Below are 9,242 nucleotides of genomic sequence, written 5' to 3'. Positions count from 1 at the left end.
TGTCTGACAGTGAACCAAGAGTGGCATGATCAGAGGTGGTTGTACTTGGTTTTAGATGGATTTGAACAATCAGCCATAATTTTTTTTTTAATACTGATTTAATGAGTTAATTGGTCTGTATGAATTTGCATCAGTAATATATTTGCCTGGTTTAGTAAATAAAATTATTCAATATGATTGCCAAGTGTCTTGTATTTTATTCACTGAGCCAAATTTTATCGAACAGAATGATAGAAGTAGGTCTTTACATTTCTTGTAGAAATTTGAAGGAAACCTGCTTGGGCCTGGCATTTTGTTAGCTTTCATTTTTTTATTATGTTCTTATGTTTTTTATTATTTATCTTCAATAAATTTCAAATGAAGGGTGCTGTTTTGTTCTTTATACAACACTGGCAAATGTTAACTTGTAAAAAAATGTATGAGTGATTTTTACTAACATATATATATATATATATATATATATATATATATACACACACACACACACACACACACACACACACACACAGCATATATACAGCGTATATACAGATTAGTGGTAGTGGTGGTGGTGGTTTGAATTTCCTTAGTATCAAAAGTACTGTATCCATATTTGCCCCCAAATGTTCCAGATTCAATTTTTAGTAGTTTTTCTTTTTAATATGTTGCCACTTTAGAGCGGCAATTTCCTTTAGCATTAATTGATTCAAATACATAGAGGCTTTCCAATATCTCTGGTATTTCCAAAACTTCTTGTTTAGTATATGTTTCTATTAGATACATCTTCAGTTTGTTTCCTAATTTTTATTGAACCAGTTTGCTTGTGTTGGATGTTTTAATTTCAGACTGGTTTCATGCATACTGGGATTTAAAACTTTGCTGACCAATTGTCAGTTACTCCAGATCTAAACCCCTCTTTATACAGTTTGATCCTAAAAGGCATTAATTCATTAAATGTTCAGAATTTCAATTTGTGCCAAATTAATTCATTATGTTGGGGTTGACATATAAAAAACCCTAAATAAACCTTTTCATATTAATTATAAGCAGATTATATGGAGATTACACACATGCTTAAAATGTGGAAATCTAAATACCTTCAATTTTATGAACAATAGCCACAATCCAAATGAAGTTTCATCATGCTTTTTATTTTTATTTCAGGTTCCACCTATTTATATTTCTGACAAATTACTGGAAAAAATTCAAATGGTGATAATGAATTTTGACTTCCAAAGGGAGGAAACTAGATTAAGTAAATATTTTTTGTTCCACAGGACAACATCAGGTGGATGGGGTATACCCAATTTATATTATTATTATTTGTTTGTTTTCCAGGTGAAACAAGTCTATAGAATAAGACGAGATTACAGTAAACATTGGGTAGATACTGAATCTAAGCTTTCTACATACCTCCCACTGCTAGCTCTTTCTCTTAAAAGTATTGAAATAAATACAAATCCATTTACTAACTGTACAGTTCTAACCTAGAAACTTTGGCAACATAAATTAACACCTGTTACTTCCCCACTTATCCCAGTATTACATAATCCAAATTTTTGCCAAGGTGAGTCTGATGTCTACTTTGAATTTGGGAATCTAAAGGTCTCTATACTCCCACGAGCCTCTGCTGCTAATAATTACCCTACATTTATTTCTCAAATGAAAATGACAGACACCAACACAAATTAGATTTATTTTAACCAAATTCACAGCTTTATTACAAAAGGACAAGTGAAAATACAAGCCCTTAGATCTCTGACAAAATTTGAAAGTTTACTGTACTCAATGAAAAAGAGGAGGAAATTTTCCTAATTATATTCTAAATTACTTAATGTAGTCTTTGGATCTGTGGAACCCCACAAAAGAAATATGGGAACAGGATGCTGGCATATCAATACAAACTAATGATTTGAAAAAGATTAGGGAATCCAGACCTTTTAAAAACTTTAGTAGGGAAAGCTCATTAAAATTACTGTGTAGATAGTACACACTCCATTACAAATATCTAAAGAGTTCTCCATATCACCTATTTGTTTGAAAGATTGCGATGAAACTGATACATACTGTATTATCATTTATGGTAGGACTGTACATAGTTTTAAGATTTCTGGAATTTCATTTTGGCAGAAATTATCCTCTTTGCTACTGAATCTATTATTTGTTGCCCCAAACTAATGTTGCTGAGTACTTTCAATAGTACAAATGCAGACAAACTACCCAAAGAATTAGTCTTATAAATGATTCTGGCAGTTCAGTTTGGCACTAAATGGGAAAACAGCTCATTGGATAGATAGTACTACTCCTTTTGGAATATAGCTGCTTTTGTGTGTGTGTGTGTTTTGATTAAATGAATATTTAGTTATTTAGTTATTTATTTAACAGCATTCTAACACTGCTTGTAATCAGAATCAAAAATAAAACTGCCTAAACGATTTATAAAAATAAAAAAGAATTAATAAACAGTTAAAAACAGGCGTTTCTAAAAAAAATAAAAATTAAAAAATAATTTAAAATCACCCATAAGCAAAGAGTTCAAAGAGTCAGCATTCTGCATTTCTAGAGAGGTTTTCCTAAATTTCATGATTTATTTTTTATTTATTATATTTATATTGAATCTTCCCCCCTGCCCCAGGAGCTCAAACTGATGTACATGTCTCTCCCCCTCCTCATTGAATCCCCACAACAACAACCCTGTGAGGTAGGCTAAGACACAGTGACTGGCCCAAGGTCACCCAGAAAGGCTTTACTACTGGCGTAAAGCCTTTTCATTTTAATTTGCCTGACGCAGCCGCTGCAGTTGCTAGGAACTAGGGAGCAGAGCATGCACACCCACAGCATGTTCCTTGCAGTCATACCATAGTTTGGCTGTGATATCTGACCTGGACTTTAGTGCAATTCCAAAGAAAATTATATGTAACTTTAGATTCAGGCAAGCACTAGAACCTCCAGACACATTCTATATGATATTACATAGGACGTCCCTATTTTCATCAGAGATACGTTGGAGGGGATGGAATAAGACATCCCTCTTTTCACAGGAGAAATGTCGGAGGGGATGCATAGTCAGTAAAACCAACATTTTCAAGACAACCTTCCCCACAATCCTGGCAAATCCGGAACTATACTTAATGGCTCATGATGTGAATCTGCCTTATTTACATGAAAACAACCTTCATTTTCATTACTATCCTCTGAAACTTGGGCACTTTTGCTCAACCCATATACAAATGTATTTTTTCCCCTTTTCATTTATCGTCATAACACTTTCATGTTTTCTTTTTGTGCACAGAAAACCGAAATAAATTCTCTATTAAAAAAAACAACAGCTGAAATTCTGTTAGAGCTATTGTTTTTCATTGGAAAATTTATGGCAATTTTCTATGCATAGAAAGATCCTTACGCCCCGGAGGGCGACAACTTATGGTATGCACTACCCAAAAAATAGGGACACAGCTTTGCAGAAAGTTTGCATATACTAATTTACGCATATAGGTTCAAATTTAGATATTGGTAGTATAATTTAAATAGAAACACAACATAGCTCACCATACTGGGGAACAGTGCTACCAGCCAGCTGCTGCTAGCTATAGATGGGCAGCTTCCAGGCCCCTGGTGCTTTCCCTTCTTAGAGTTATTTATCTTTCAGCCAGACATGTTCTGAACAACCCTTCAAATAGAGGGGTACCTTCAAATAGAGGACTGTCTTCTGATAGCCCTTCATGTCATCTACAAAGCAGGACACATGGCTTCCCTAACCCCCAAGTAAGTGTGGATAGCAGGGACAGGAATCCTGCAGCCCCTCCCAAGGTTGGTAGACTACAACTTCCATCATCCCTGACCATTGGCCATGCTGGCTGGGACTGCTGGGAGTTGGAGTGCAACAGCACCTGGAAAACCACAGGTATCCACATCCTTAGCACCGATAATACTGAGGTAGTTGGACCGATAGTTTATATAAGGCAGCTTCCTGTGTTCCTTCCTAAGACACAAGCTGCTGAAAGCAAAGCATCTTCTTTAGGATGCTTCTGGATGACTGCAAAACAAACAAACAAACGAACAACAACAACAATTTATTTATTTACAGTGGTACCTTGGGTTATATACGCTTCAGGTTACATACGCTTCAGGTTACAGACTCCGCTAACCCAGAAATAGTGCTTCAGGTTAAGAACTTTGCTTGAGGATGAGAACAGAAAACATGCTCCGGCGGCGCGGCAGCAGCGGGAGGCCCCATTAGCTAAAGTGGTGCTTCAGGTTAAGAACAGTTTCAGGTTAAGAACGGACCTCCGGAACGAATTAAGTACTTAATCCGAGGTACCACTGTATACCCCAGCCACTCTGGGCGGCTTCCAACAAAATAGTAAAAATACAATAAAACATCAGACATTAAAAACTTCCCTAAACACCCACAAAGACATTTTGAGTGTGTGTTAGTCTTTACTGACACCTTCTTCTTGTTCTGTGGCAATTGCATAATATCTAGTCCCCTTGTGCTAACCAACACCCATCCATGCCACCGATTATTCCTCTACACACCAGGCCAGACAATTGTGCTAGTTACTTCATGCCTGAAAGGCTTGCATTGCAATTACAGTGGAAGATTTCAACATTTGCAGTAACCCAGCACTTAAAAAGAAAAGGCAGAGGATAACAGGAGGGGTGAGCACAAATGGGAATCACAGAGTGGGAAAGGCCCAAAAGTGTCATTTAGTCTAACCCCCTCCAATGCAGGAATCTTTTTGCCCAAAATTAGGGTTGCCATATTTAAAAAAGCGAAAATCCGGACACAAAAGTTGTTGAGATTCTTTTGGCCAAAGTTGTTCAGCTTTTTTTTTTTTTCAAAAAAAGAAAAAGTTTTTTGAGCTATTTTTAAGGAAATTCGCCAAAATCTACACTTCAGACATGGGTTGTCATACGTCGTCCAGATTTTCCCGGACGTTCAACCGCTTTCCACCTGGGCACTGTTTCCGACAGCCGAATCCCAGCTATGTCCGGGAAATTCCAGACGTGTTGCAACCCTACCCAACGTGGGGCTTGAAACTGCAAACCTGAAATTAAGAATCTTATGCTCTTATTGACCGAGCTATTCCAGGAGTCAGAAGGACATCTTTTAGATTCTTCATAAGAAGCGAGTGCGCAAATAGTGTCAATGACATCAAGAAAGGGTGGTGTGGAAATAACCCTTAAGCACAGTGTCTTAGAATTAAGTTTATTGAAAGCAGCGGGACTAGCTCCTGAGCTAACATGGTTAGGATTGAGCTATAAATGTGATCGCAGGAGTTAGGACGGGGGATAGGGCTGAATTGCAACAAGAGAGAAAAAGAAAGAAGGCAAGGAAAAGGCTTGAGGGGGGGGTTCACCAGCATTTCCTTTCAAAAGGAGTGTTTTCTATAAAAGGCAGACAGTATCTTTTTGTTCTTTGGAAGAGGGTAAAATATTTATGAGATTATGAAACTAGGGGGGTGATGATCAGGTTGCTGAGGCCAGAGTTAGTTTTAGTGCCTGGGGTATGTAAATAAATATTTTACGCTATGTTTATCGGTTGTGGCTGCAATCCTGTGAACCCTTACTTGTGAGAAAGCACTGCTGAGATCTGTGGGACCTACTTTTGAGTAAACAAGCATACTGGGCTGTTAATTGTGTACTTAATGTGTATGGATCTGTGTTACTGGTTTCATATGGCTGCCTCATCAGCAGTTGTATGTAAATCACAGACTGTGATTTACTTCTTGTTTCTATCTGATAATACTGTAATAGGCTTTCCCAAACCCCAATTTGGGAATTGAAGAGTGTGGTTGCTGGTCAGATTTTTTTTTTTAAAAAAAGGATTTTAGTTGCGGTGGTTGATTTGACCGTTTCCTTGAATATTTTACTTTCAATTAGGCCTTTGATGTGAGGGCCTGTATACTCATTTCTGTAACTCAAACTGAAATTGGTTCTGAGTTAGGACAATGATTAATGTTTGTATGCTGTAGTCGGTAAACTGATTTTTAAAAAACAATTAAAAAGAAATTTAAAAGAGAAAAAAGGGAACAATGGAAATGATACACAAAAAAAGGAAAGACAAAGTGAGGTGGGAGTAAATGAAAGGAAAACACACACTCTCTCTCGTTTTCAAAGTGACGCATTCTATTTTCTTGTTCCCTATAACTTGATAAAATGCATCCCAAATTTCTCTAGAGTCCTTCTTCAAAGGATTCCAACCTGCTTTTCTCCTTGCTGTTCGGCAGATTTGCTGGAGGGCCATTTAAAAAAAAAAAAGCGTTTAAGTTAACCAAGTTTTCCCCTTTATTTCCATATGGCCTCATTTAAGGTAAATTCCCCAAGATTGGCCTGAACTGCATCCACTGAGCCATTAACATGCAGATGTTAATAGCACAGTGAGATTCATAGTGTCACCTTGGCAGGCCGGAGTTAACATTCCAGGCCGATTGTTGTGGTTAGAGGGGGGGCGTTTAAGGTTTGGTGGGTGTCCTCCTCTCCCTTATCTCCCAGAAAAGAAAAGAAATTTTCCAGGGAAAAGAACCTTCCTTTCAGGCTCTTCAGAGACTGATAAACTAGAGTTTAAAAAAACATACCCCAAGCCCTCCTCTCCCCCCGCCCCCAACCCCTGCCAGAAACCCTGGTCCATTCTTCTCGGCTGACTATATGTAAACATAATACATGAAGACTTTTAAGGAGGGCTAATCCTTCAACCCCCTTCCAGGCTTCAACTCCACCCACCCACCCACCCCTCCAGATCCCAGATTAAGGAGCTGTAGCCTCGCCTTCCCCCTCCAACCAAGGCTTGCTGTTTTAACTTGCTTTTATCTAATTTATCATTGACACTTTGACACCACATTAAAATCAAGGAATCCGCAGCCACACACACACCCTCGCCTCATCTTTCCTTTTCCCAGACTTCTCTTCCGTACTTCATCCCGCCGCGCATATATATATATATATCCCCAACCCCAGTTATTCCCCTGACGTTTATTAAATGAAATAACACAAGCGCAAGCGCACACACACAGAGAAAAGAGGATTCAGGGATATGACGCCTTAGCTCTGGAAAGTTATTAAACAGGGGAGCTGCTGCCCATACAAAATTTAATTCCTTATTGATCCTCTTCCTATACATCTAGCCAATTTATTATTAGTAATCAGATCTATAAAATACAGAAGAGGAAAGGAACTGATTTCGCCAGAATTTTACCCCGCAGAGAGCAACAATTTCCAGCACCCTTAACAGTTCCTGGGATTATTTTAATGGGGGCGTGAGAGTGGGATAATGTGCTTTAGATATATAGTGTATACTTATTTAAAGACCACTACTCCAAGTTTTTATTCGGGTTTGATTGAAGAGGAGAGGAAAACTTGCATTTCAAGAAAGAATCCTCTCTCGTCAGTTGTTTTTTTTCCGGGGGGGCGGGGTGTATGAAATTGGAAACATCTCTTTTGTATAATATTTAACATAGTTTATGGTTAGGTTCGAAGGGTTGGTGCAGAGGGGGTTAACATCTGATCCTATCTCACTCTTCTGTTCCTATTTTTCAATATGTTTCAAAGCAGAACGTAATTGAGGGCATAAGAGACTCCGATTTGGAGTGCTTTTTTTTTTAAGCCCAAATTCAGTTGGTTTGATTTGAACAACACAAATTCCCTTCGAAGGCTTGGTTGCAAAGGAAAGTTTCAAAACCGAGCAAAATACTCCAATGTATATTTTTTCATTGAACTGTGTGTGGTTTCTTGCAAAGGATGGTTTAATATTTGCATGCTTGGACTATTAGGATAAATAGTGTTGCTTCTTTGAAAAGAACAGATTTCTCTTTAAAGTTAAATTAAACTTAATACTTCTATAGTATAGTTCAAGCATTCAAAGTGTTTCCTTTAAGTATCTCAGTTGCCCTTACAACAGCCCTGTAAAGCAGATCAGTTTTAATGTCACTATTAAGAGGAAAAACCGTCCTGAGGCAACATATGATTAAAATATACCACACTACATGTATAAACCATAAATATTCAGCCTCACAAATACCAGAGTATAGTTTATTGCTACCACCCCCCTGCCAATAAAATAAAATAAAATAGAACACAACTTTTAAAAAATTAGACAAAAGGGGAGGGCGGTCTTCAGGGCTTTCCTAACACCTGGAATGATTAAGCCTCTTAGGAAGCTGCCTTATGCTGAGTCAGAGCATTGGCCCATCTAGCTCAGTACTGTCTACACAGACTGGCAGCAGCTCTCCAGCACTTCTGACAAAGGACATGCCCAGCCCTACCTGGAGTTGTCAGGAAATTGGACCCTGGACCTTTTGCAGATGCTCTACCACTGAGCTACTTGTCCCATTGGAGCGAAGCTGATAAATTGTCCCAGAGATGCGGGGCAACTGCAGACAAGGCCCTTTCCCCTCATGCTGGCCAACCAAATTATTCTCTGAGGCAAGCAGGTAAGTAGGGCTCCTCCTGCCAATATCACACTAGTTATATGCAGACTGATATTGGATGGAGGTGGTCTTTCAAATAACTGGGGGCCCAAATAATGGGCGTAGCCAGGATTTATGTTGGGGGGGGGGAAGATACCCACCTGTCATCCTGCTTTGTCTGGCTCTGTCTAGCAGATTCGGAATGAAAAGTCTCAACAACTTTTAAATTGCTGTTTTAGATTACTTTCTTTTGACCCCAAGGGCTCAGAAAAACCTGTCGAACCATTTCAAATAGTCTGATTATTTCTACTTTTAGTGAAGTATTTTTATTTATTTACTTGATTTGGGGGGGGGGCAGCTGCCCCTCCACCCCCTGGCTATGCCCATGGCCCAAACCTTTTAAGACTTAAAGCAACTGTGGAGAACCCTTGGCCCTCCCGGTGTTGCTGAACTACAACTCCCACCACCCCTAGCAAGCATTGCCAACAGACATGCTTGTTGGGAGTTGTAGTTCAGCAACACCGGGAGGGCCAAGGGTTCCCCACAGAAGGAAAAGTGAGGACAAGGCTTCTATATCTTTGGTAGCTACACAGAAGGGGGAATTTCCTAAGGAGGGTGATGGCAGATGCACCTCTAGAATTTCCTTTGCAGCTTTCAACATCCCTTCAGAGCGGGGATTTTAAAAATTGGATTTGGAAATTGTAGAAACGCCCCTACTTTTAGCTGTTTTTATATATGCAATTATTTTACATCGGTTTGTGTTTCATTGTGAAATTGCTGCAAGATGCTTCGTGGGAGGAGATTTGTAAATGAAAGGAACAGGAGCTTTTAATCCATTTTCCCACCTTTGAGAGC

Source organism: Podarcis filfolensis, assembly GCF_964270895.1.
Source record: "Podarcis filfolensis genome assembly, chromosome: 13".
NCBI lineage: Eukaryota > Metazoa > Chordata > Lepidosauria > Squamata > Lacertidae > Podarcis > Podarcis filfolensis.
The sequence above is the reverse complement of the archived record's forward strand: the minus strand, read 5'-3'. Positions refer to the sequence as shown.